At 41.3% G+C, this 26,500-nt stretch overlaps 1 long non-coding RNA gene across 1 annotated transcript in view; it reads right to left on the bottom strand.

Moving 5' to 3' along the window:
* Positions 1–1,689: 1,689 nt before the first annotated feature.
* LOC126100607 (uncharacterized) overlaps positions 1,690–26,500 on the bottom strand; it is a 563,386-nt gene continuing 538,575 nt past the window's right edge. The window contains exon 5 of the long non-coding RNA XR_007522186.1: positions 1,690–1,805. This is a non-coding gene — a long non-coding RNA (uncharacterized LOC126100607). The remainder of the gene's footprint in view (positions 1,806–26,500) is intronic.

Here is a 26,500-nt window from a genome sequence, read left to right as displayed (position 1 = left end):
GAGCTCGAACGGAAAGATTTAGTTGTTCCTTTTTCCCAAGCGCCATTCGAGAGTGGAATGGTAGAGAAGTAGTATGAAAATGGTTCGATGAACCCTCTGCCAGACCCTTAAGTGTGAATTGCGGAGTAATTATGTAGATGTAGATGTAGAAATACCCTCAGACTTCAAGAAGAGTATATAACTACAATTACAAAGAAAGAAGGTACAGCCCAGGAGATCTAAGTTGTTTTCCACAAGAAGAGGTTGCACATACCCATAACGAGCTGGCACATGAGATTACATATTTCGATGAACAAATGTGTGTGAAGGGCTCATCGATTATGAAACTAAACAAGTCATGATTGCATGGCAATCTGAGTGCAAGAACCTGTGAAACTGTTTGCATCTGTCTAGATGTCGATAATTTGTGCCGAATAAAAATTAAATAATACCGGAAATTTGTTTAGTTTTTGATTTATGTTATTCAGAAACATTAAATATAAAACAAAGTCATGTGCAGTGCAATTGCATTGCCATTTAAATGCGCCAGGTTCCTAGTTTCCCCCTCTTGCCCCTCCTCACACCCAGAGAGCTACCAAATTGTTGGCCGCCCCTGCTGTCTACATTTTCTACACCCTGCAATTCCCTCCTTTCCAGATTGACGAATAGCTGTTTCTGGAGGCATTTTGTAAATCATCTCCTTTTTATGAAGTCCATAAGTTTCATTTCTCGCCAGTTCGATCCATTACCCATACATCAGCTATCAAATCTACAAATCTTCATCATTCTTCTGTAGAACTATATTTTAAAATTTTGAATTCTCGTCTTCTCTTAAATGTTTGCTGTCTACGATTTACTTTTGTACAAGACTACTCTCTAGTCAATACTTTTAGAAAAGTATTCGTAACATTTTGATTTTTCTTTTTGCAAAAAGCCTATTCTTGTGACTGCCAATCTGCATTTTATATGTTCTGTATTCCAGCCATCACCAGTTCTTTGTCAGCTCATACAGAAAAACACATCTATTACTTTTAACGTCTAATTTCCCGATATAATTCCCTGAGTACTGCCTGACATGGTTCTACATCCCATGCTCTCGTTTTACTTTTGTTGATATTCGTCTGTAACCTTCTCTGAAGACATTTTGCATTCCACTCTTCAAACTTTCCAGGTCCTTTGCTCTCTCTGACAGATTTACAATGTTGGTGGCAAACTTGAAAATATTTTTTTCTTATCCCGGAACTTAAATTTCCTTACGCCTGAATTTCGTTTATTACTCGCTCATTGTATACATACTTTGCATAAATGGGTCCAATAATAAAATGTGAGGTACACTCTGTCATGCTACACCCACAAAGTTTCACCAACAGCTAACGACGGTAGCTTTAAAACGCTCAAAAATTTGTAATGTTGGACTGAAAGTGTAACCTATCTCCGATAGTCATCTGCGACACGCTTATCTCCCTCTCTTTTTGTTTTTTAGTGTTTCAAATCTTCTGTTCAGTAATGTACTACAAGGGTTAAACACAGAGCACCTGCAGCGTCAATGTAACATATATGTTTGTAACTTCAGCATTAGTTCAAACAAATAAGACGTTGTGTACGAACGGCGAGGTATAGTCATGTGAGGCAGATCTTACATACCTCAGTATCGTGTTAACTGGAGTCACAAGGTGAACAAGCATGCAAATACTTAGCGATAGGTACTTGCCTTTATCGGAGCCGTGGGGTGTTTAGACCAGTGCGGCCTAGCTCGGTATAGTCTCTCGGCTGGCTTCGCCGTGTCGTTGCGAAAGCTGTTTACCAGTCGCTACAGCTAATCTTCTCTGAAAAAAGAAGAAAAGAACCAGAATGAGATTGCGACTTGGGTGGTTTACGAGTGTCAGCCATTTCCTGTTTACCGTATTATTACTCTCCAGGTGACAAGCTTTCTGATAAGTAGCAATTTTTGACACAAAGTCGTAGTTGTGTAAGAAGTTCGAGGATAAGTTGAGAAGGAAGAAAGAAACGTTTTTGAATCGAATTTTTACAGTATTACGAAGTGTACATCTTTACACTGTAGGAAGCAACACTGAGCCTTAATCTTTGCCTTGACGAAAAACCCACCGTTGCTTTTGTAATTAATCCGGGGAACAACGGAAACTGCAGTGAGGCGACACGGCAAGGTCGAAGACCGAAAATATCTGAGATTTGAAATGGAGATTTTATTTTCTAAATCTGTAAATTGCCGCTTTAAAATGGCCAAGAAGAAAAATGACCTTCCAGTATTGTTAATTAGATGGTTATTTGTATGTTCGGACTGTGCTTGAGAAAACGACATGTGATGTGTAACGTTCTGTGGGCTTACAAACAAATACATTCCCTATTAAAATATTCATAATGCTGCCCATTGATGTAACTGATTTTTAAAGATTAATCTTATTGTAAAATAAAATATAATAATTCTACCCAAATATACACGATATGGTTCAAATGGCTCTGAGCACTATGGGACTTAACGTCTGAAGTCATCAGTCCCCTAGACTTAGAAGTATATAAACCTAACTAACCTAAGGACATCACACGCATGCATGCCCGAGGCAGGATTCGAACCTGTGACCGTAGCAGGAGCGCGGTTTCGGACTGAAGCGCCTAGAACCGCTCGGGCACAGCGGCAGGCTTACACGATATAATCAGAAACTAATCCATGGGGCAGAAAGAGCTGTCACGCAGAAATTATTTCAATGTATCTTTAAAACTTTTCGCTTTATCTACTGGATCCTTTAGTTTACAAGGAACTTGAGCAGTATTTTTCTGTGCCAGTGTAGCGTTAAGTTATGGACAGTGCAACTCTTTCCCACAGAAGATGTTCAATATGCACTCCGTGGCCATTGATTCAAGCATCAACCCGCCTTTATAGTGAACCTCGGATGCGCTGAATTATGCCTGGAATATTGTGTATGGTTTCACAGCCTTCCATAATAAGGGCACGGAGATTCTGAACATCTCATACTGGAGTTCCACACACAAGATATTTCAGATGCCCATACAAATAAAAGTCCATTGGGCTTAGGTCAGGGGAGTGTGAAAGCCAGTTGGGTGGTTGATTCTGGGGGACCAAACAGCGAAGTCATCGGTCCCAATGGGGGTAGGCAGTTGGTCCATCTCTAGCATCCATCTGTTACTGCATTTGTTATTTAGAAGCCGAAAGGCACTAACACTAAAATGAGGAGGTGCTCTATCGTGCATGGAGCATTTATTATTGAACTATATGAAATAAAATTGTCGTAACTTCTGAATGGTTTGCGTTAGGATGTTCAAACTGCATGGTTTACCGCGGAGCATGATGGGAATTAGTATGCGCTGTATGGTTTGGTTTATCGACGAAGCCCACTTTCATTTGGATGGGCTCTTCAATAAGCGAAACTGGCGTATTTGGGGGACTGAGAATCCGCACTTCACAGTGGAGAAGTCTCTTCACCCTCAATGACTGACTGTGTGGTGCGCAATGTCCACTCAGAGAATAGTCGGCGCGATATTCCTTAATGGAACGGTGACTACCGAACGGTATGTGAAGGTTTTGGAAGATGATTTCATACTCATTATCCAAAGTGACTCTGATTTCGACAAGATGAAGTTCATGCAAGACGGAGCTCGACCCCATCGAAGCAGAAGAGTGATCTCCTGGACGACCACTTTGGGGACCTCATTCGCTGGGGTACCCAGAGGCCACTGGCATGGGGCTCGATTGACTGCCATATTCTCCGGATCTGAAAACGTACGACTTCTTTTGTGGGATATATTAAAGACAAGGTGTACAGCAATATCCTCAAAACCATCCCTGAGCTGAAAACAGCCGTTCAGGAGGTCATCGACAGCATCGATGTTCCGGCACTGCAGCGGGTTATGCAGAATTTCGCTATTCGTCAGCGCCACATCATCGCCGATTATGGCATGCATAACCTAAATCCGAACATCGTTAGTGACGTATAATTTTGAATAAAGTGTGTACACGCCGTAGTTCGTAAGTACATTACATTTTTTTCATATAGTTCAATAATTGTCATTGTGTACGGGTTTGTCACACAGCTAAATGCACATTTGCTAACAGATCAGGCAGAACATTCTCTGCGAAGTTATGATAAATTTGACTGTTGAGACCGAGCGGAAAAAAGTGAAGCCCTGTGAAAGAGTTACCAACAATGCCGGCCCAAAAATCTTTTTTGATGACTTGCTTCAACAGTTGCGTTAGGATTGACGCCTGCGCACACACAACGATTGTGAAAATTTACAGTCTGATCCCGTTGAAACTCGGTGGAGAAATGAGTTGTAACATGGAAACAAGCGTTTGCAGATCCATGTTCATATAACACAATTTCTTCGTCTACGTGTGTCCTCCCTCCAATTTTTGTTACACCCTATAGCCCCTCTCCTCACGTTCGGTCTGTAGAATCGGTTCGTCAGTATTTGATGTGGTTTACGAAATATATCCAGCGGTAACGTTAGGTGACTCACCCTGTATACACAGGGTGAGTCACTAACTATTGCCACCTAGAATAACTTCGAAGCGCATGGATGTGTGTGATGTCCTTAGGTTAGTTAGGTTTAAGTAATTCTAAGTTCCAGGGGAATGATGACCACTTATGTTAAGTCCCATAGTGCTCCGAGCCATTTGAACCATTAACTTCGAAAGTGTGATAGGAGCTGAAAAGTTTGTGGGACAAATGTTGCATGGGTCAATGAGGGACATAAAATGACGTTTGTTTTTCGTTGCTGGGTGGAATCGCGTCAGAGATATGAAGGTCAAGGTCTTAAATGGGATGCTATAGTTTGGTACTTATTTTCTGATAGCGGCTATCGAGATGAATCCAGTGATGTGTAACAGTAACGTCTTTGAAGGTCAACAGAGGTCAGAAAGCTGGCAAGAACGTCTACTTACAGAAGGTGTTTGAAGTGATGACCATTGGTATCAGTGCACTACTGCAATCTTCTTATCACGGATTGAGTGGTATTCCTTATCACTTCGGCACTTAACGAAGAACATGCTCTGACAATTGTCTCTCGCATATCGTGCAAATAGTAAATATTCGCCCGAATACGACGTATCCATCTAACGTGCCATGACATGTAAACACCATTCGATGGTTTCACAATACAACACTAATAGGAACGGTAAGACTAATATCGTCGGATCAAGCGAATGTAAATCATGTATTCCTTCGAAGAACATGTCGATATGCTTCTAATTTACAGAGAATGGCAACGCAATTCAATGAGAGAGATTTATACGCTGAAAGATATGCTGAACGTACATTTAAATACATATGTATATGTATATGTATATGTTTGGTAAATTGAGACCAACTGGATCTTTAACGCATCGGAAACATCCGTCTAAGGAAATTTACTTACGAGGAAACGGAAATTGGTGCTCTTGCCACTGTTGTTCGAGATTCTTGCGTTAGTTCGCATCAAATTGGAAGGGAATCTGGCATGAGCCAGAGTAGTGTTTTCGTGTTCTGCATCGCCATAAATATCCTTACCATATCAGTCTCCACCAAGAATTGACTGGTACGGATTGTATGCGTCGGATTGAGTTCTGCCGATGGGCTCAACTTCAGATTCTGAGGGATGACACATTTATTAATTTGATTTTATTTACTGACGAGGCTACATTCACGTAACATGGAAATATTAATTTGCATAACATGAGTTACTGGGCAACTGTAAATCGATGTTGGCTGTTGAATGTTGCACACCAAAACCCGTGGTCGGTGAATGTATGGTGTGGGATTCTGGAGTACAGAATTATTATATTGCATCGAAGGAAATATTAATGGTAGGAAGTACACCACATTCCTCCAAGAAACATTAGTTCTGTTATTGGAAGAAATACCTTTAGGAACAAGGAGCAGAATGTTTCATCAACACGGTGGGTGTCCGGCACATTTTTCGCCGATGGCTAGAAATGGGTTGCAGAGACAATTTCCAAATCGTTGGATTGGACGCGGAGGAGATGTGTCGTGGCCGGCTCGTTCGCCAGACTTGACGCCTCTGGATCTTTTCTTGTGGGGATTCGTAAAAGACATTGTTTATAAAGAGTCTGAGGGTACGTAGTTTAGGGCCACACCACTAATTTTTTTTTGAAAGCCCGCATACTGTAAAGGGGCGCTTGCATACTGCACGTGTGTTTTAGTGTGCAGCTTGTCAACAAGGACAAGAAATAATCGGCAGAAATAAAGAAATAAAACATGAGATTTGAAGCCTTAGCCACCGGCAGAATTCAGTGACACAAACATGTCCACCACACTTCCAGACCGTTGTGTTGCCTAATCACTTATTCGCTCTGATTTACCGAACCAGCCACAGTCAATTTCTTTTCAGCGAGGGCAGTGTGGAATAACTACTTTCATTCTTTTTGTAATATGGTGCAGGATACACAGAACGATAGCAGAAGGTATTAAATGTAGTGCAACATGCGATAAAGTATTAGATAATAGTGGTACAGATATGCATATCAAAATGGCGACATTTGTATCAAGTAATGTTAGTTTTATCGGAATGTGGAATGAAGTGAGACCAGAATGGTACTACTTATTTTCTATTAATGCATGTTACAAATATTATATGATCAGTAAAACATTTATAAATTTCTGCCTTTAAAATGATCCATTTACTGTTCTGCATGTACAATATACTCGTACACTGTATGGCAACTTGCAACAATAATTTAGTTTAAAGACAGCACCTTGAGGAACGATTTAATGCCAGTTCTTCCACTGTTGCACGAAATTATCGAATTTTAAGCAGGCTGACAGCTTCTTGTTGTTGCTGTTTCATAGTTTCCCGTGTATTGCTTGCTCTCGCTCCTCTAGAGTCTTATGTCACGTGATTTTCCGTCCATCCAGCTGAGCAGGGTATCGGGAAAATCTCAGCATCGTCTGTCCAGGAGTGAATCATTATCGATGGGTGTCCTGGATGCAACCACATCATTCATTTGTGGTCCAATCTCGGTCATGACGATTTTCATAGTAAGTGAGCCAGCAAACAGGACGTACACTGCCGGACGTCTGGTGGTGCACAGATCATTTGCGGAGAGTATCGAATATACAGTTCGTCAGTAAATTGTAACTCCTGCGGTGCCTGTAAGCGGAGCAGACTGTTGTCTACGTACCTCGTTGCACATTGTCGTGTACGAGGTGCATTCAAATTCTAAGGCCTCCGATTTTTTTTCTAATTAACTACTCACCCGAAATCGATGAAACTGGCGTTACTTCTTGACGTAATCGCCCTGCAGACGTACACATTTTTCACAACGCTGACGCCATGATTACATGGCAGCGGCGAAGGCTTCTTTAGGAGTCTGTTTTGACCACTGGAAAATCGCTGAGGTAATAGCAGCATGGCTGGTGAATGTGCGGCCACGGAGAGTGTCTTTCATTGTTGGAAAAAGCCAGAAGTCACTAGGAGCCAGGTCAGGTGAGTAGGGAGCATGAGGAATCACTTCAAAGTTGTTATCACGAAGAAACTGTTGCGTAACGTTAGCTCGATGTGCGGGCGCGTTGCCTTGGTGAAACAGCACACGCGCAGCCGTTCCCGGACGTTTTTGTTGCAGTGCAGGAAGGAATTTGTTCTTCAAAACATTTTCGTAGGATGCACCTGTTACCGTAGTGCCCTTTGGAACGCAATGGGTAAGGATTACGCCCTCGCTCTCCCAGAACATGGACACCATCATTTTTTCAGCACTGGCGGTTACCCGAAATTTTTTTGGTGTCGGTGAATCTGTGTGCTTCCATTGAGCTGACTGGCGCTTTGTTTCTGGATTGAAAAATGGCATCAATGTCTCATCATTGTCACAACCGACGAAATGAAAGTCCCATTCATGCTGTCGTTGCGCGTCAACATTGCTTGGCAACATGCCACACGGGCAGCCATGTGGTCGTCCGTCAGCATTCGTGGCACCCACCTGGATGACACTTTTCGCATTTTCAGGTCGTCGTGCAGGATTGTGTGCACAGAACCCACAGAAGTGCCAACTCTGGAGGCGATCTGTTCAACAGTCATTCGGCGATCCCCCAAAACAATTTTCTCCACTTTCTCGATCATATCGTCAGACCGGCTTGTGCGAGCCCGAGGTTGTTTCGGTTTGTTGTCACATGATGTTCTGCCTTCATTAAACTGTCGCACCCACGAACGCACTTTCGACACATCCATAACTCCATCACCACATGTCTCCTTCAACTGTTGATGAATTTCAATTGGTTTCACACCACGCAAATTCAGAAAACGAATGATTGCACGCTGTTCAAGTAAGGAAAACGTCGCCATTTTAAGTATTTAAAACAGTTCTCATTCTCGTCACTGGCGGTAAAATTCCATCTCCCGTATGGTGCTGCCATCTCTGGGACGTATTGACAATGAATGTGGCCTCATTTTAAAACAATGCGCATGTTTCTATCTCTTTCCACTCTGGAGAAAAAAAATCGGAAGCCTTAGAACTTGAATGCACCTCGTATTTAAGGCCAGATATCACTCTGTTATGGCGCGGTTACTCCTAGCGGCAGTACTGAACTATGGCAAACATTTTCTGTGACCAGTAAGCGTCACCAAACGGGATGGCACAGTGTGTGAGATAGGATTCAGTACCTCGTCTATCCATTAAGAATTAGGTTTCCTTTGGGTTCCCTAAATCACTTTAGTCCAGTGCTGTGATGATTCTTTTCAAAGGGATACGTGGGATTTCCTTCCCCAGTCCAAGCTTTCCATTAACAGCCCTGACATTGGCGGTGCTTAACTTAGTCTTCTTTCATTCCTTGCAAAGCAAGGTGAAATGCACTGCACAGCAGTACAGGGTGTTTGAAAAAGTACTCCCCGGTTTTAATGTGTTCTAGAATCTGTACGAAGTGACATACACAATTTTAGTTTGTGTTGTTTGACTCATCAACTCTCCAAGTTTGGCTCCCCTGCACCTGGTAGGTCTGCTCGACCTTGCGACGGCACAAGTGGTGTTTTTTTTCTGTGTTCTCTCATTTCAGTCCAGGCGTGCGTGCGGTGATGAGGCTACATTTCATGTCAGTGGAACAGTTAATCCTCCTAACTGCAGAATTTGTAGGGGCAGAGCAACCACATGAAGTTATTCAGCACCAATGTGACCCTTCCAAATTGCGGTTTGATGGAAGATCGTGTCATTGGTCCTTTCATTTTTGTAGAAAAAACAATAAACGGGGACGTTTACTGTGAAATGTTGACAAGGTATGTATTTCACCAAATGGACGATACCGAGGCGGAAAAGAGGCTTGTATTTATTCAGCAAGCTGGCGCCCCACCTCATTACAGTAACCATGTGCGTGCGGCTCTTGACAGTCTCTTTCCAGGAAGGTGGATAGGCAGGGCTGGCCCAATACGTCGGTCACCACGAAGCCCAGACTTAACCCCACTGGACTTTTTCTTTTGGGGCCACATAAAAAATGATGTGTATTAGAGACATCAGTCATTTACGGGAAAGAATCGTGGCGCTTACGATAGTTACACCTGAAATGTTGGTGAATACGTGGCGAGCCGGCCGCGGTGGCCGTGCGGTTCTGGCGCTGCAGTCCGGAACCGCGGGACTGCTACGGTCGCAGGTTCGAATCCTGCCTCGGGCATGGGTGTGGATGATGTCCTTAGGTTAGTTAGGTTTACGTAGTTCTAAGTTCTAGGGGACTTATGACCTAAGATGTTGAGTCCCATAGTGCTCAGAGCCATTTGAACCAATACGTGGCGAGAAGTAGAATATCATCGCGATGTGTGCAGGACAACTAATGGACCCCACGTTGACATCTACTAACTTTAAACAAAACTCGAAGGAATTCTCTTTCATGATAATGTACTCAATGATGTAATTTTCCATTAATTTCCCCATTATATTTAAAGCAAGGGAGCTCCTTTCCAAACACTCTGTATTTTAAAATGTTGTTCAATATTAACTTTATCCGAGGAATTTACAGTCCAGAAGTGTTTACTGAAGACCCATTGGAAATACATAAAAGAGATGAGACCTAAAATCCGCTGAAGATAGTAAAAGCAGTTATGTGAAAGACGTTTGATAAGAAGCAAAATTCAATAATTAGTGGAAAACTGGCAGAAAATATTAACAATATGACTATTTTGATTAAGGAACTAATGGTCGAGAATGAATATTTAATTTTTGATTCACAGGAGCAGTTCACACGAAGTAACAACTGTTCTAAATGATGGCCACCTGTCTCACTGCATGCCTTACCACCGCACTCTGTTAAATATTCCTGTTGCACAATGATACGGGCAGCTAGGACCCTATTAACCAGTTCCTCTTTGGTTTATGTTGACGTTTCACACTCTAACGACTTCCTTAAAACTAACAAGAAATCCACAGGAGTGAGATCCGGCGATCGCTTGGGCTACGGGACAGAACCTCATCATCCAATTCAAATATAAGGGCGTCTGCTGTTCAGGTGTTCAAGGACATTAATATTAAAGTCGATCTTGTACTGTCATGTCGTAACGACAACGTGTCGCGAACAACAATAGGAACAGTGCCCTACAATTGTTGCAGCACAATGTGGATGAAAGTCTCGTGTCTTGCATGAGGTGGCATCAAAATATGTTCTACTAGTTACTCTTCTAAAATAACAACCTACAAATGGACAACTGCTATTATGGTATGACATTATAGAACAAATACAATGAACTAACAGTTTAATACTTAAATATAATAAACAGACAGTAGCGCTCGGTCTCATACCACCCAAGTGTTTCAGACTTCCTTTAATGGCATGGAGTTAGCAGTTCTCCATAATGTGTCTTATTGTCTGTTCATAAGCAACACAGTCACACGCCCCCGTTTCGCAACAACCTCATTTGTTCAAGATGCAGCCACATATATCTTGTCCAGTTCGGATGTAACTGAGTTTAGAATATGCGCCACACAGAAGACCAGATCCTGCAACTTTCTTCGTAGGGTTCTGGATTAGGTGAGCGTTTGGAGTAACATCAAAACAATCTGTTCCTCGAAGACCAAACCAAGGAGGATTGTGTGACTTCGGGAGTATTAAGAATAGAGATCCTGCTACGAGGGAGGATTTACGAGGTGTGACAATAAAGTAATGAGACTGATTTTCTTTGCAAGATGTGGCAAGCCTGCAGGCTTGTGTAGGCACAATATGTTTGGCCTTGGTCTATAAGCCATTCTAGTCCAACGACACATCGATGCAACTGCTCAGTCGTGAATTGTGCAGCAACAAGTTAACATGTGTTTGTGTCTCTCGTCATGGAAATGGAACCGCATAATATTGCGCAACGGTATGCCATTTCTTTTTGCGTTAAATTGGGTGTAAACGGGACGACAACTTACTGTAAGCTTCAGAAGGCTTTTGGAGAGGAGGTTATGTCCAGGAGATTTTTCGTTGGCATAAAATGTTTAGTGAAGGCAGAATGAATGTTGAAGATGAAGACTGCAGTGGACGACCATCAACCTCATGGACGTATGTCAATTTGACCAGGGTGTGTGAACTCGTATGATCTTATCGAAGATTGTCCGTGAAAATGATTGCAAAAGAACTGAACATAAATCGAGTAACGGTTCGTCTAATAATAACTGAAAATCTTGGTATGAGAAAGATTTGTGCAAAAATGGTCCCCAAAAATCTCACACCACAATAGCGAGAAACACGAAAAAATATGGCAGCCGATCTGTTAGAGCAAACGGAAATCAATCCAGAATTGTTGAGCCGTGTTATCACTGGTGATGAAAGTTGGTTTTGTCAGTACGATCCAGAGACAAAACGCCAAAGTTCGCAGTGGTGCTCAAAGGAATCGCCCAGACCAAAAAAAAGCTCGCATGTCAAAGTCAAAAGTGAAATGCATGCTTGTGTGCTTCTTTGATTCCAAGGGAATTGTTCATAAAGAATGGGTGCCTCCTGGCCAAACTGTTAACCAATACTACTACAAAGAAATTTTAGAAAGACTTCGTAAAAGAGTTATTCGCGTCTGTGCCAACATTGATGTTGGATCCTGCATCACTATAATGCGCCATCCCATACTGCTCTGTCAGTACAGTAATTTTTAACCTCAAAACAAATTTCACTACTACCACAGTCACCTTATTCAACAGATATCGCTCCGTGCGACTTTTTTTCTATTTCCAAGTGTCAAAACGGCGGTCAAGGCTCATCATTTTCAAACAACACAAGATGTCCAAAAAGCTGTGACGAGGGTCTTGGTGGATATAACAGAAGATGAGTTCCAGAAATGTTACCATCAATGGCAGAAGCGCTGGAAAAAATGTGTCCAATCAGAAGGGGACTACTTTGAAGGAGACAATACTGAACTTCACTATAACGGTAAGCAACATTTTTTTTTACATCAGTCTCATTACTTTATTGTCTCACATCATACTTCTGCCCCTTCTCCTAGGTAGGTTACCTCACAGAAGATAGTCATACGGTGCAAAGTATCAAAAACAATTTCGCAGTTACTATTAAGTCACCCATTGTGCGGAGTATTTTATTTTAGACATTTCACACAGTATACGCCAGCGGCCATTTGTCTGTTGGAGCATAAAACGTGATTCATCAGAAAAAGCCACCTGTCGCCACTCATTGGACGTCGAGTTGCGGTAGTGGCGCGTAAATTCCGGCCTTTGTTGCCGATCGACAGCAGTCAGCACGTGTACATGAAACAGACATATGCTGTGGAGTCTCATATACACCAACGTTCGCTGAATTGTCGTCGAGGAGACACTGCTGGTAGCCGACTGATTTATCTGGGCGGCCAATTGCTCAACAGTTGCACGTCTGTTAGCCTACACACACCTCCGCAGGCGTCGTTCACCCCATGCCATCTATGACCCGTGGCGTCATCTATGACCCGTGGTGCACCACAGTTTCCTCGGCTACGGTTTAAGATTTCGCCATTTTACCGTGAGCGATGTAGTTCAACTACGGCGGCACATGAGCCGTTTCGAAAATGTTCCCATCCGTAGCTCGAAAGCCATTGATGATGCCCTTTTGGCCTTCACATAAATCCCACCGATTCCACGTTACTACAGCCGCTGCACTATTTTCCGCGTCCCGCTGACGCGCTTTACATATCCTCCACTACTAGTGCTGTCACCTCCGTCTGTGAGTGGTTTTTGCACTCTGACGTCGAACATAGCCGGTGGTGACGTGAATGTGACTGGATCGTGTTTAATTTATTTTAATGCTAATGCATACCAATGCTTTTACAGTATCAAAATCACGACGTGCCCATTTTTCATACGATGTTATTGGACACATCACTTTTAATAATCCCGAATTTTACGTTCATAATAATTTGACTTTGATCACCAGAGCACAGAGAAAGCTACGTTTGCATTGCTATTTTTCCGAACTTATATTGTACATGTGTAAATTTAGAGTTTTTTCGTAACGAAACTCCTACATTTCTGTTATGTAAAGTATTAAATATTCATTACATCATTAGGCACAGCGTTTAGTTGCATTTGCAACGTCAGTTTCATAGTACACTAGAAAATGGATTCAGTATGTGGTGTGCGTACTGTAAGACCTTCAGTACACACACCATCAGATTATTTGACTTGTCGCTCTAACGAAGTAGGCGAGCGTCAGCAATATGTCTCATGGTCTTATCGTGGCGTGTTTATCTTCTGCCGATAGGTCAGACGATAGAAATACCACTTGCACGCTTAGCGTAGCAGATTGACAGTGACCAACTTTAAACAGAATTTGATTAATTTTCACACACATTTACTAAAATAATAAGCATAAAAATTACTTAACTTAGTTCTGGATGCTATTTACAATTGACAATCTGAAGTTCCTTTGGTATTGGTACGTTAATCTTATTCTCACATATATCTCCGATACTTGACAAAAGTGTCTATACATTTATCTTCATGGCTATGTACAGGAATATGGTAATATTATTGGGCGCAGACTGAAACTTGACTATAGACTGGTACAGACAAATGTAGAACTCGTACAGACTGGTACAGACTAATGCAGACTGGTACAGATAAATGCAGACTGACTATTCGGAGGTCTGTACACTCGTTATAATACCTCGCGCGTTCATGTATCACTGCGCGAGAGTGATCTGCGAGGAGAAAAGGTTCTACGTTAGCAGCAATCGCATTGGCTGCGTTACATATCAATACGCGGGTCGGCGGAAGCAGAATTTGGTCCATCTCTATGGGCGCGCCATCTTGTAGTGCGGAGACGGACGAGCGCTGCGCATGCGCTGTTGTGCTTGGCGGGGCGCGCTCTAGTGGGAAAGTTGTGTACGCATTGACTACACGGAACTATGTACACAACACAGTATAAAAGCTGCAACTTGTAAATACAAAAATTGGCGTAGTACGAGTAGGCCTCGCTCCACTGTGAGGGTTCCATACAAACTTATTCATGTATATAGGTAGTTCCTCCACCCCGAAAATCGAGAATATTGAGGATTTTTGCGTTATCATTACTGGTACTAAATAGACGGACGGAGAGACAGACGGATAACAAATGACAAAAAAAAAAATTTTCTTGCGATATAATGACAAATTAATAATTTTCGAATTTTTTCCTTTATTTTTACTGTGAAATTTTGCTTGTTTCCAAATTTCATGACTCTAGTCAACGAGAAGTACCCTATAAGTTCTGACGAATGAGTTTGCGCGTGTCTAAATATGTGACATAATTGGCCAAATCTTTTGAGTGAATTGACTTACAAGTTTAAATTTTTCACAACACCAACAACTTTCCTGAGAAAATGGGTGTTAACTGTCGGACAGACAGACAGACAGACAGACGGACGAACAACAAAGAAATGCTACAAGGGTACCGTTTTTACTGATTGAGGTATGGAACTCCAAAAGGAGCTTTTTAGCAACTGTAGCTGTTATTCACCAATGCAGTACGCAGATGCAGAGAAGCAGCGCTCTCCAAACGTGGAGAAACTGAGTACTGAGAGTACTTAAGACTTTACACCTTTACAGCATGTGCATATTGACAGACAACAGACAATCGTCGCCGATGGGGTGAGACGAGAATGGAGTATGAATTTCCATCAAAACATACATAAATATGACAGCACCTGAACACACCATCAAGGTTGAATCAGGAAGCCTACGTGAACAAATGAAACTTTACGAAGTTAGGCACTTCAGTACTGCACTGGATACTCCGCTGATAAAACTGCATTCTGGTCTACAAATCATTTGTCTCCTTCCTTCCTCGCCATTGCTTCCACAAGTTTATAGAAGGCGTGTAATTGCTGCTCCACTACCAACCTCCACACTGTATTCTTCGAAACGCACATTTTTCGGTCAACTTGCGCTTATTGACGAATTTGTAATCTCACGAACTTCAAAATGGTTCAAATAGCTCTGACCACTATGGGACTTAACTTCTAAGGTCATCAGTCCCCTAGAACTTAGAACTACTTGAACCTAACTAACCTAAGGACATCACACACATCCATGCCCGAGGCAGGATTCGAACCTGCGACCGTAGCGGTCACGCGGTTCCAGACTGCAGCGCCTTTAACCGCTTGGCCACCCCGGACGGCAATCTCACGAACTAACATCGCCTCGAATTCTACCATGCTAACTATCCTTTATCGAGAACTGTGACCGGTTTTCGATTATTTAAACGATCCAGTTTCTCGTAGGATCCTATCCAAGGCGGTATGTTTCTTCCAATTCAGACCACGTTACTGTGAAACTTTCCTGTGCGTCTTCCTTCGACTTTCTGGCATTAAATTTTTGCTGCACCGAGCATGAAACATATCTTTGCAATTTCTTGCACTGAATAATTCCCCATTTACGACCGTCAGCCAAAAATTATGTTTATCACAGAAGTTTTTTTCCTTATTTTGAAATTTGGTTCAGTAGCGTGGCCACGGCAGGCAATTGCTTGTTGTAAACCGTAGGAACATTACAAAAACATGCATCCTACACCTTACTTATTCAACACTTCATCTGGTTCCTGGCCTCAAAATAGTTTAGGATCTTACATCGGCTGCATAATTCTTACCCATAACCCTCAAGCAGCCGCGCTCTTTTTGTTCCGTTATTATGGTAGACATATAGTGAGTTTAGCGTGTGCAAAAAGGTCCAGCAAAGAAAGTTTTAGCAATTAAACATGAAAAAAGCAATAAATGTCAATCGAAATTTTACCGTGCCAGCAAGTTTGCAGACTTCAGTGATACGATAAGTGAATCGCCAAAGTTGAGCAACAGTTTCTTCAGAGAATAAACAGAAAGAGAGAGATGATGCATGTAGCACACCAGCGCCAGTATTTAAGGATTAATGTATGGGACATCCTGCGTAGTTTAAGTGGCAGTAAGCGATTTCATGTATCAAATAACATCCATTAATCAACTCTTTCGATCAAAAAATATGCCCTACTGCTCGTTATCAACGTTATCTATTGTAAACAATTTTATTTTATTTTTTTGGCAGATTCAAGGTGTTCGGAAAATTGTTGTACAACACATGTTGTAACTGATGTCCTTTTTTTGCTTTACAAGTCCGAATCCGCTTAATTTGATTGGCAAACACATTGTGTAGACGTGATTCTGATGTGCTTCTCACGTACGCAGTTATTTCAGTTTTTAAATCACAAAGCGTGAATAGACGACTGCGATACACTACAAAATTTGCCGCTCCGCAGAGAAAAATGTTTGGCGTAATAAGGGCAGGTGAGCGAAGGGGACATAGGCTTTTTGAGACGACACGCTCCCCAAAAAGCTCTTCGAAAAGACGCATCATGTTTCTGGCTGTATGGGCAGTAGCACCATATTATTGAAGCTACGAGGTGATCTCGTCATCCTTTAGTCGAACAATGAGATTGTAGATAATAAAACAATAACTTTCACGGTTTCTTCCAAAAATAAATATCCGGTAATGCGCCGTTTGGATATTGCTAGCCTCACTCCAATTTTCTAATCATGCAGTGGCGTTTCAAGCACAACACAAGGAAAACGTACAAGGATTCTCCGTTGATCATACTGGTGTGTTCTGTGTGTTAATGTGACTAGGGAGACGGAATCAGACCTTGCCAGTATAGAAGGTGACATCAAGAATATCAGCGGTATACCTCTCAATTAACGATGTAACCCATTTGCAGTAACGGATTCGCTTTTCATGATCCTCATCTTGCAATTCTTGCACTCCTGTCATTTTATCCGGGAACAATTTCAGTGTTTGCCTAACAGCTTTACGTGCGGTGGAAAGCCCGATACTTTTTCTTGCGTCAACATCCGCTTGATTTTCCTGGGCTCTGGTGCATGGAAGCAGAAATGTCCGACAGCTTCTGTTAGATTAGTCTACATGGTCTTCCAGTTCGTTCGGCATCTAACACTGAGCCTGTGTCTCGAAATTTCCCAGTAAGTCTACGAACCGCATTACGATGAGAAACAGGATTTTCTGGATTTTTTCAGCAAATGACTAAATCTGCGTATTTATGGCGTTGTCAAAACACATATTCAACAAGAACAATGCGTGCCTCAATTGAAAGCAACTTAATTTGGAAACGAACTGAACATTTAAACACCGCACATTACATTTAATAGTATTCACCAACTGAACCATACAGTTAAATCAAACGCAACAATAGAACTAATTAAAAAATAATCGAATATCTATGAAAAAAGCATTTCTGCCAATTCCAACGTTGTCTATCCGTAACCAGTAGTCCAGTACATAGTAACGCTCCGAACGCAGTGTAATTTATTTATTGTATCTGCGAGGATGATTTTAAAAAAACCTTAAACGTCTGATGAAATTGCTAAAAGCTGTACTATCGGCGTTGCACCAAGCAGAGGCTAGCCTTGTATTTCGACAAATAACGAGTAGTTGGCAGCGTGTTTGTGCATCAACAAAAAGGAACCTGTGTCAGTTTAGATCGCCACCGCTGTCGACAAGCATAGCGTTGGAGCAGCGAATCTGTGATACATATTTTGAGTTGTGAAGCTGTTAAACGATCAGAAATGAGTCACAGGTCGAAATCACAGAACGTTGATTCGTGTGTGTCTCAGCAGCAACTGTGCGAGTGGCGCAGGAAGACAAAAAATGTGTGACTTCCTTGGAAAACGCTCCACGCCGGGGCCAGGCACATCACGAAGTAACGAAAGAAAGTAATGTTACCGTGGAAAAGCTTACGAAGGAAAACAGGCGTAAACGAAATAACCAATATTTTGGATGTTAGTGTCGGTTCAGAACACGATATCGTCCGTGATATGCCTCGATTCAATAAAATGCCCGCAAAACGATAGCCACGCCAGCTGACTGCTGAATTGAGTGATCGGTTGTACGACGCCCGTGAGGAACTCTTGGAATGTTTCCAGATAGAAGATAATAATGAATTATGGACAGAATTGTGGTAGGAGATGAAACCTGGGTGCAATGGTCACCATTCTGAAATGAAAATATCGATCAAGAAATGGGCTACAGCTCTTCGCTGAAACAAAAAAAAAATACGTACTCAACCGTGGGCAGGAAAAATCGTGCTCACTCTCTTTCGCAAAGCAAAATCGGTTATTTTGGAGCTTTACTGGAAAGGACATTAACATTAATCAGCAGTTCATACTCAGCTCTGCTACGAAATGACCCTCGCCTTGGAATAAGGAGTAAGTGTCGAGGACTTCTAACTACACGTGTTTTGCTGCAACACGAAAATACTGATTCCCACACTGCCCTCTCAACCGTAGCTACAACACGAGGTATAGCTGAATCTCTTGAACAGTGATCTTCATCCTAGTAGTTTTCGTGTGTTCGGACGGCTCAGAGAAGCGCTAAGACGCAAGCATTTCAGATGCGGTGAAGAGCTGAAAACCGCGGTACGCTAGTGGCTGCGTTCACTTCCTAAAGAGTTCTCATGAGGAATCCATGCTCATTCGAAGCTGTGGAATGCGTGCATTATACGTCGTGGGGACTACGTTGAAAAATGATAAATCTGCAATTTTTATGTATTACTTCATTCGTATAAAAAAATGAGGTTTTCATCTGAACCTCCCTCGTAATTTTCCTTTGGGGTATTAGTAAGTTTCACTATTTGAAGTATTCTAGCTTAAAAGTTCTAAGTTAACTGTCTTATGCTAGTGTTGCTGGATAATTATTATTTATGGATTGTTTTTAAAAACTCAAATTTATGAATACATTAAGCATCATCTTTCGCTGAACAAGTAACTTTAACCGAAGAGGCCACGCAAAATTTTATTGTCAAAATGGACGTTTACCGCGTGGTCTGCGGCGTCTTGTCACGGTCCGCGCGGCTCCCCCCGTAAGAGGTTCGAGTCCTCCCTCGGGCATGGGTGTGTGTGTCGCCCTTAACGTAAGTTAGTTTAAGTTAGATTAAATAGTGTGTAGGCTTAGGGACCGATGACCTCTGCAATTTGGCCCCATAAGACCTTATCACAAATTTCCAAAATATTCGAAATGGACGTTTATCCAAGTTGTTGCGGTGTCGTTAGGAACTGAAATAACGTAGAGGAATGTCTGTGTTGCTTTCATGTGGGTTGGTTTGCAAAACACAATATGAGAGATTATGATGATCACGTCTGGAGCTGCAGTAATTCTCACAATCACCATATCATACTGCAGAAAGCTGTTAATCCCGCAACTTGTGCGTAACCGTTACAGCGCTGAAGCGGAATAACAAGTATGTATGAAAAGACCGCATGCAGAATCGCCGTTTGGGAGGTGTTGGTGGTCGGTTCCTATTTGCGCTAGGAGTATGGCGTAAAAACTTTTGCTGTAGAACGAACGGGCGGGCATTTGTGTAGCCGTTCGAAAATCTGTCTTACTGCAGCTATGTTTTAGTGTATCAAGCAATGTTTGAACGACGACCCGGAGCTGGCACGCCGGCAAATTGTGCGAATCGATTAATTCCTTTTTGCAAAATATTTTAATTGGGCTGAAATTAATGCTCAGCTAACGACACCATTTGTATGTGTTCTGTTCGGATTTTACGTGCAAAAACAGTTACCCTCGTTTAGGGTCCACAAAAAGTCATCCTTAAATAACTCCGGACTGAGGCGAGACTGATGCTTCAAATTTGTTCCAGTGGTGTATCGGACCTCGGTCTAAGAGGGGTTCTAACCGTTTGAAAAAAATATTGCCTGGTTTGGATTTTACGTGCAAAGAAAAAAAAAAAAGGAACACATTTATCTGGGAGTGCGTTGTTTCTATATTTCAGACGTGTGCGAATCGGTTCAAACTTTGCGCGAATGTAGATAAAAAGATAACATCAAAACGAATTTTTTTATCCACTGATCTTTATCCGTTGTCGAGATACGATGGTTAAAATAGAGCAAAACATAGTATGTGAAATTCGTTCTTACAAGAACTGAACGCGCGGAAACGGTTCAAAGTGAATGAAATAAGTAAAAAATGTATTATTTCGATAAAATTGAAAACTTGCTCTCAAAAGTCTAGTTTCATTAGAATTTTATGTGCAAAAACAATTCTGAGTTTTTCTTAAGCGGGCCACTTTTATGTTTTAAACTGGTACGAATGGGTTCAAATTCTGTAAGAAGACAGACAAATACATCTATTTAGTGATCGTTCTGTTTTTCTGCATTTTTTTGTGTACGTGTTATCTGCTGCCACAACATAAACAATATGGTTCGAAAGACAATAAAAAATCCTACACTGGATCAGTCGCCCGACTCAAGAAAAACTTACATCGGTTGCTAAGCTATGAAAAAAGGGGTGGTTATACAAACAAAAAATGAAGGTAAGTTGCAGGTCATTGAAGTTAATGATCAGAATAGATCTGTGAATGTTATGTTACTATCATGCATTAGCAAACGGAGAAGCAGTTTACTGGCAGCCTGCAGAAAATATCTTAAGTATCACAAAGCAGCTAATTTTAATTAGGAAACGCATTCTTAATTGGAGAGTTATTGATTGTGGAGACTTTAATGTTGATTTTTCTATCGAACAGTACTGTTGGAGGGCACCTAGCGTTGTTTATGTAAATCTTTCGATTATTTCTCTCAGAAAGTTCACAAGGAAAACTGGCTACCTTCATTTATTGGTATGTCAGACGTTTATTCCACCATGATGGTCAACTGTTAACTGTAAAATAATCTGATCAGTTAGGTTCAGAACACAGAAGAAAAATATCGTATCACCGAACCAGACATAATGATTCAGTCACGGTATTTTGAGAGAATTCGAGGGCAGAAATCTGAGAAGACATTTTTAAAGGAACCAATGAAGATGAAGAATTTGTATTTTTTAAACATATTCCTGCAGTATGTTTAATTTCATTTTACCCTGAAATAAAAAGGAATTGACTGGAACAGGAAAGGCAAGTAATGACAGTGGCACGTAAAGTGTCCTCCGCCACACACCGTTGGGTGGCTTGCGGGGTATAAATGTAGATGTATATGTAGATGTAAAACGAAGTAGAAGCAAAAAGACAGGGATAAATCGTGGTACGTGTTCTGTCATCCTACGAAGTGCGCAGGAACGAGTTGCAGGTCTAGTATTGTCGTCACACTGAATCCAGTTCTGCGTTCATCGTCTTGTAAAGAGGCTACTATCGAACCCAAAGTCAGTAACAAATTTCTTTTTCTAACGTCGCAGTCAACGGTATGTAATATTTTTTGTGGTAAGTTCCTATGGGACCAAACTGCTGTCAGCGGTCCTTAGGCGCACACCCTACTTAATCTAACTTAAACTAACTTACTGTAAGGACAACACACACACACACACACACATTCCCGAGGGAGGACTCGAACCTCTGACGGGGGGAGCCGCGTGAACCGTGGCAAGGCGCAGCTACACCGCGCGACACAACGGTATTTGCAGCATCCACACAGTGGTACGGAAGTTACCCAATGGGCTTCATATAGCAAATTTCATCCGGTTGTGAGAGTTTGAAATCAGTGTTCAACGTTGCGGCTTTCGTTTTACTGTTGCTGATTTCGGTAGCCATGTCTTAAACGACAGTGTGCGTAGCAACTTGTGAGCCGCTGTCACTACTGACATTGTAACAACACTAACGTTATCCTACTGTATTTGTAATAAAATTTTTTCTTCTGAATTTCAATAAGTTAGTATAATCGATGTTCTGATTTTATTTCTTTTTTGTTTCATGTCATTATGTTGAAGAAGCTATAAACAATTTTCGATGTAAATTTTAATATTTATGTCAAATTTCAAGCAATGTTGTAATCGAAGGGAAGTGTACCTAAGGTTCAAACTATTGGAAGATGTGAAAGTTGTATTTGTACGCCTGGTCCATACATAGGCAATGTATTAGAATATGTGGAATGTAAAACCTTTGGTGAATACCCTGTCTGTAGGGGAGCGGTAAAAGGTGGAGGCAGGCGAACGCGGGAAAATGCACACGGGCGCTGCACGGCATAAAGGGCTCAGTAGTAGTAGTCGGAGTTGGGCATCGATCTGAGAAACACGTGCTGGATCGAGGAGGCTCTCCTGGAAAAAGTGGTTTCGTTGAGCCTCGGATGCGCTGTTTCCGACGTCTATACAGCATGACAATATTCCATAGGCACTAAATGGAAAAGCACTGCGACGCCATGAAGAAGTAAAGTGCCGGTATTTCATGAGCCATTGCTGTAATTGCACGTGTGCTTTGTGCCTCGCCGTCTCGCCACCTGCCGACCGCCTCATCGATATGAACAGGTTGAAACTTTCAGTACTGTATTCGTGTGGACCAGTGTCACTTTTGCTACATACTGTTCAATAATAACTTAAATTTTACCAGAACTGTCCTATCAATTAATCATCCTCACAACTAACCTAGACAGGGTCCTTTCCACATGTTGTGCAATCCGAGTATCCCAAGATGAAGATTTAAAGTTTATGTTAATAATAATTACCTGCAGACCTATCTATGTTAGAATGATGTTTAAAGAACTTTGTTGTTAATGAAATACTGGACGAGTAATATAGGTCTGACCAAGTTGGAAGATAATGTTGAAATTGGTTTAGTAATGAAGTTTATTTAAATTGAGACGAAAATAACGATAGTTAAATGAGCAGGAAATAAGACAAAAAGAGTGGTAAATCATATATTGGAAATCTAGAATGCTTAAGGCTCTCAATGATCAAACTTTTACTACAGTGATCATAACAGTTTCAGGGTCCCCCCCCCCCTTCTCCTTTCTTTCTTTTCTATTCATTTGAATCCTGAAGTGTACTGAACTGCTTTGACCAGCAAAGTTAAAGTCAATATAAAACCTAAATTTATCAGTGTTTTACCCTTCTTAAAATTGACATTGTATGTGTGTTTCAAAAGTGCTGTTTCTAGGGTAACCTATGCCCGATTTTAGTCGGATCAATAGACAAAACGCAGTTTGTAGTAATCATTATAATGTAATGTTGTGTATTTATAGCTTGTCCAAATTAGTACAGAAAGGGAAAATATTAGTTCAGTAGATTTTTCTGCTTCTAAAATTTACCATATAATGCAGTATTACTACGTGTTGTTATGCTTGTACGTATATCCACTTGTACAAGGAAAAAACTCACTTAATGCCTAATTAGGCTGGCGACCGTGTTATTAACAATTGGTAGCATCTGCTGTATATGTTTCTTGTCCATCCTAACGTGTAGTTGCACTTTAGACTTGCTTGACGTATCATTGTTGTTACTGAGTGGGTGGAAGTCTGATTTTGCCTCCATTCAGGTACACGCGGTCAACATATTTACTAAAATCCTTTCTTACAAGGTGAAGCCCGTCAACTTACCATAGTACAGGCTTTAAAGAGTTAACGTACGCCCGAGCGGACACGTTACAACATATGAGCAGAATTTTGTGCTTGTCACGTGACGGTACTTTGCTTCGTTGTTTGATTCGTGTTAGGAGCGGACGGTCTAATTCGGATGAAGGCGAGGTGGTTGGACAGGACAATGCAGGCCGACAGTCATTGTTCGGACTTCGCTTCGTAGGCACCCCCTGTCCAGCGAGGCAGAGGCATCCCAGCCTATTCATACGGCAGCAGTTCCCCGGCAGAACACACGATAATCAACGCATCGGGTAGCAGAGGTGCTTTGGAAAGTACAATAATTGCTTGCTGCACCCTAATGAACCTCGACGAGAGCGATGGTATGCCTGTAAGCAGGGATCAGTACTCTAGAAAGTGCTTGTTGCTACGTACCAGTGTTACATTCAAACTCGGTCTGGATGGCTTCAATAAACGACAAAGTTGCATTTCTTGTACTTCCTGATCAGGGATACGAACTTTTTCGGACTTAAGAGAGAATAGCATTTGCTTTGAATGTTGCAGAACTGAAATAAAACGAAACCTATAGCAGAGGAATTGACAATGTCTTAGTTTAAAATGAGTCTTATTAGATCGACAGCAATTAGCGTGTAGCTCGAACGAGCCAAATGCTTACCATAGCTCCACATTCTCGGCTAAGAAAAATGGTAAGAGATTTACGTTCAGACGGTCGTGGTATACACAGTGTTTATTTCTCATTCCGTGAGTTTCGAGCTCCTGTAATTGGAAATACGTAGATCATGTAGTTCACGACTTTTGCCGTTACCATATTTACCTTTTACTATGTCACTTCGTTGTCTATTCCAAAGGTGTAGGTCCTCACCTTTTTTTTAAAAGATTTTGAATTTTATTTATGACGACAGTCAACCAGTAGAATAATTTTTTCACTTAGGCTTATATATATATTTATCCCTTTGTAATACAACAGATTCTAACACTAACAAGGCTAAAATTAATATTGCCAACATAAAAACTGTCACACAAACACAAAACATAGTATGTGGAGTAGAAAACCTGTCTCCACACATTAACCCTCCCCCCTCCTTTTTAGCTGAAGCAGCGCTTTTTAGCCTGCGGCTTCTGACGCCACCAAATGTCAATCGAGATAAACGACATACCAAAAATTCTGACATGAATAAACGGACTGGTAAAATGACAACTGAAACGTGGTAAAAAAAAGCTGTAATTTGTAAATAATTTTGTATCTGAAGCAGTTCTGAGATAATGCAACTTCCAAAAGAGATACGAAATCAACGGATGTTTTTCTGAACTGCGGTTAGTTGTGTTTAATGATTGTAATTGTTTCTTGTACTTGCACATTCGTGTATAAATTGCTGATAGCAAAAGGTATGAGCTTTGTATTGTGTGGGATTTGTATCTCTTTTGGTAAAGTGGGTAAATTTTTTATTGTACATTGTGTCGGTATCGTATTGAGCTTTTGAGTAGGTAAGTTGGACTTTTAACGCAGCTTAAGACTGGATATACAAGAATCAAAAGCTTGTGTATCTTAGTCTAGGTATACATGGGTTCATAACCGCACCATCTTTTTGTCTCAAAATCATTTGAAAAGGCATTACATGATGTGATAGCCTTTTTTGTCTTTGCTATTTATCTGATTTTGTGAAAATGCTTCTGTGGGTTTGAAGCCATGCACACGTAGACTACATGCACTCCTATATACCCGATCGTTAACTGCATTTATAGCCCGACTTACCTTATAAGCAAAAAGCTCAATATGATATTGACAGAATCATTTACATGCAAAAAACAATATACAATAAAAAACTCACGCACTTTGGCAAAAGAAATAGCCATCCAAATCGAACCCAATGAGAAGATCATCTCTTTTGACATCACATATTCAATAGAAATGTGCCCCTACAAGAAACAATATAAATCATTAAACATATATTACTGCAGTTCAGGAAAACATCAATCGTAGTAGCGTCACATGAATTGTACCTCTTTTGGAAATCGTATTGTCTCACAGTTACTTCGAATTTAATAATAAAATCTACACTCAGGCGGATGGGGCGGCTACAGGTAATAGTATGACATTACCCTTCTTTCCTTACAGCTTACGTATATTTTTCTCAGAATTTCGAACATCTTGAACCGTTTTACATTTTCGAACTTTTTTTCCATGTCGACAAATCCTATCAACGTGTCTTGATTTTTCTTCAGTCTTGCTTCTATTATCAACCAAAATGTCAGAATAGCTTGTGTGGTGCCTTTTTATCTTTTCTTAAGCTAAACTGATCATCATGTAACAAATTCTCATTTTTTTCCAATCTTCTGCGTATTACTCTTGCGGATGCATGAGCTGTTTAGCTGATCATGCGAAAATTCTCTCACTTGACGGCTCTTTCAGTCTTGGGAATTTTGCAGATGATGTTTTCTCCAAGCGTCTGATGGTATATCGCCAAACTGATACATTCTACACAGCGATGTGAATAATCGTTTTGTTGACACTTCCTCCAATGCTTTTAGAAATTTCAGTGGAATGGTATTTGCCTGTTCCCTCTCAGCCTCATTTGATTTTAAGCCTCTCAAAGCTCATCCTAGTACTGGATACCCCTATCTCTTCCCTATCTACTCTGGTTTCTTCTTCTATCACGTCATCAGAAAAGTCCTCCGCCTCATAGATGCCACCAATGTATCATTTCCACCTATCCGCACTCTCCTATGCGTATAAAAGTGGAAGTCCCATTGCACGCTTTATGTTACCACCGCTGCTTTTAATTTCACTGAAGGGTGTTTTGACTATTCTGTATAC

This window comes from Schistocerca cancellata, chromosome 9 (genome assembly GCF_023864275.1).
Source record: "Schistocerca cancellata isolate TAMUIC-IGC-003103 chromosome 9, iqSchCanc2.1, whole genome shotgun sequence".
In the NCBI taxonomy this organism is placed as follows: Eukaryota; Metazoa; Arthropoda; class Insecta; order Orthoptera; family Acrididae; genus Schistocerca; species Schistocerca cancellata.
This window is presented reverse-complemented; position numbering and strand designations above follow the sequence as displayed.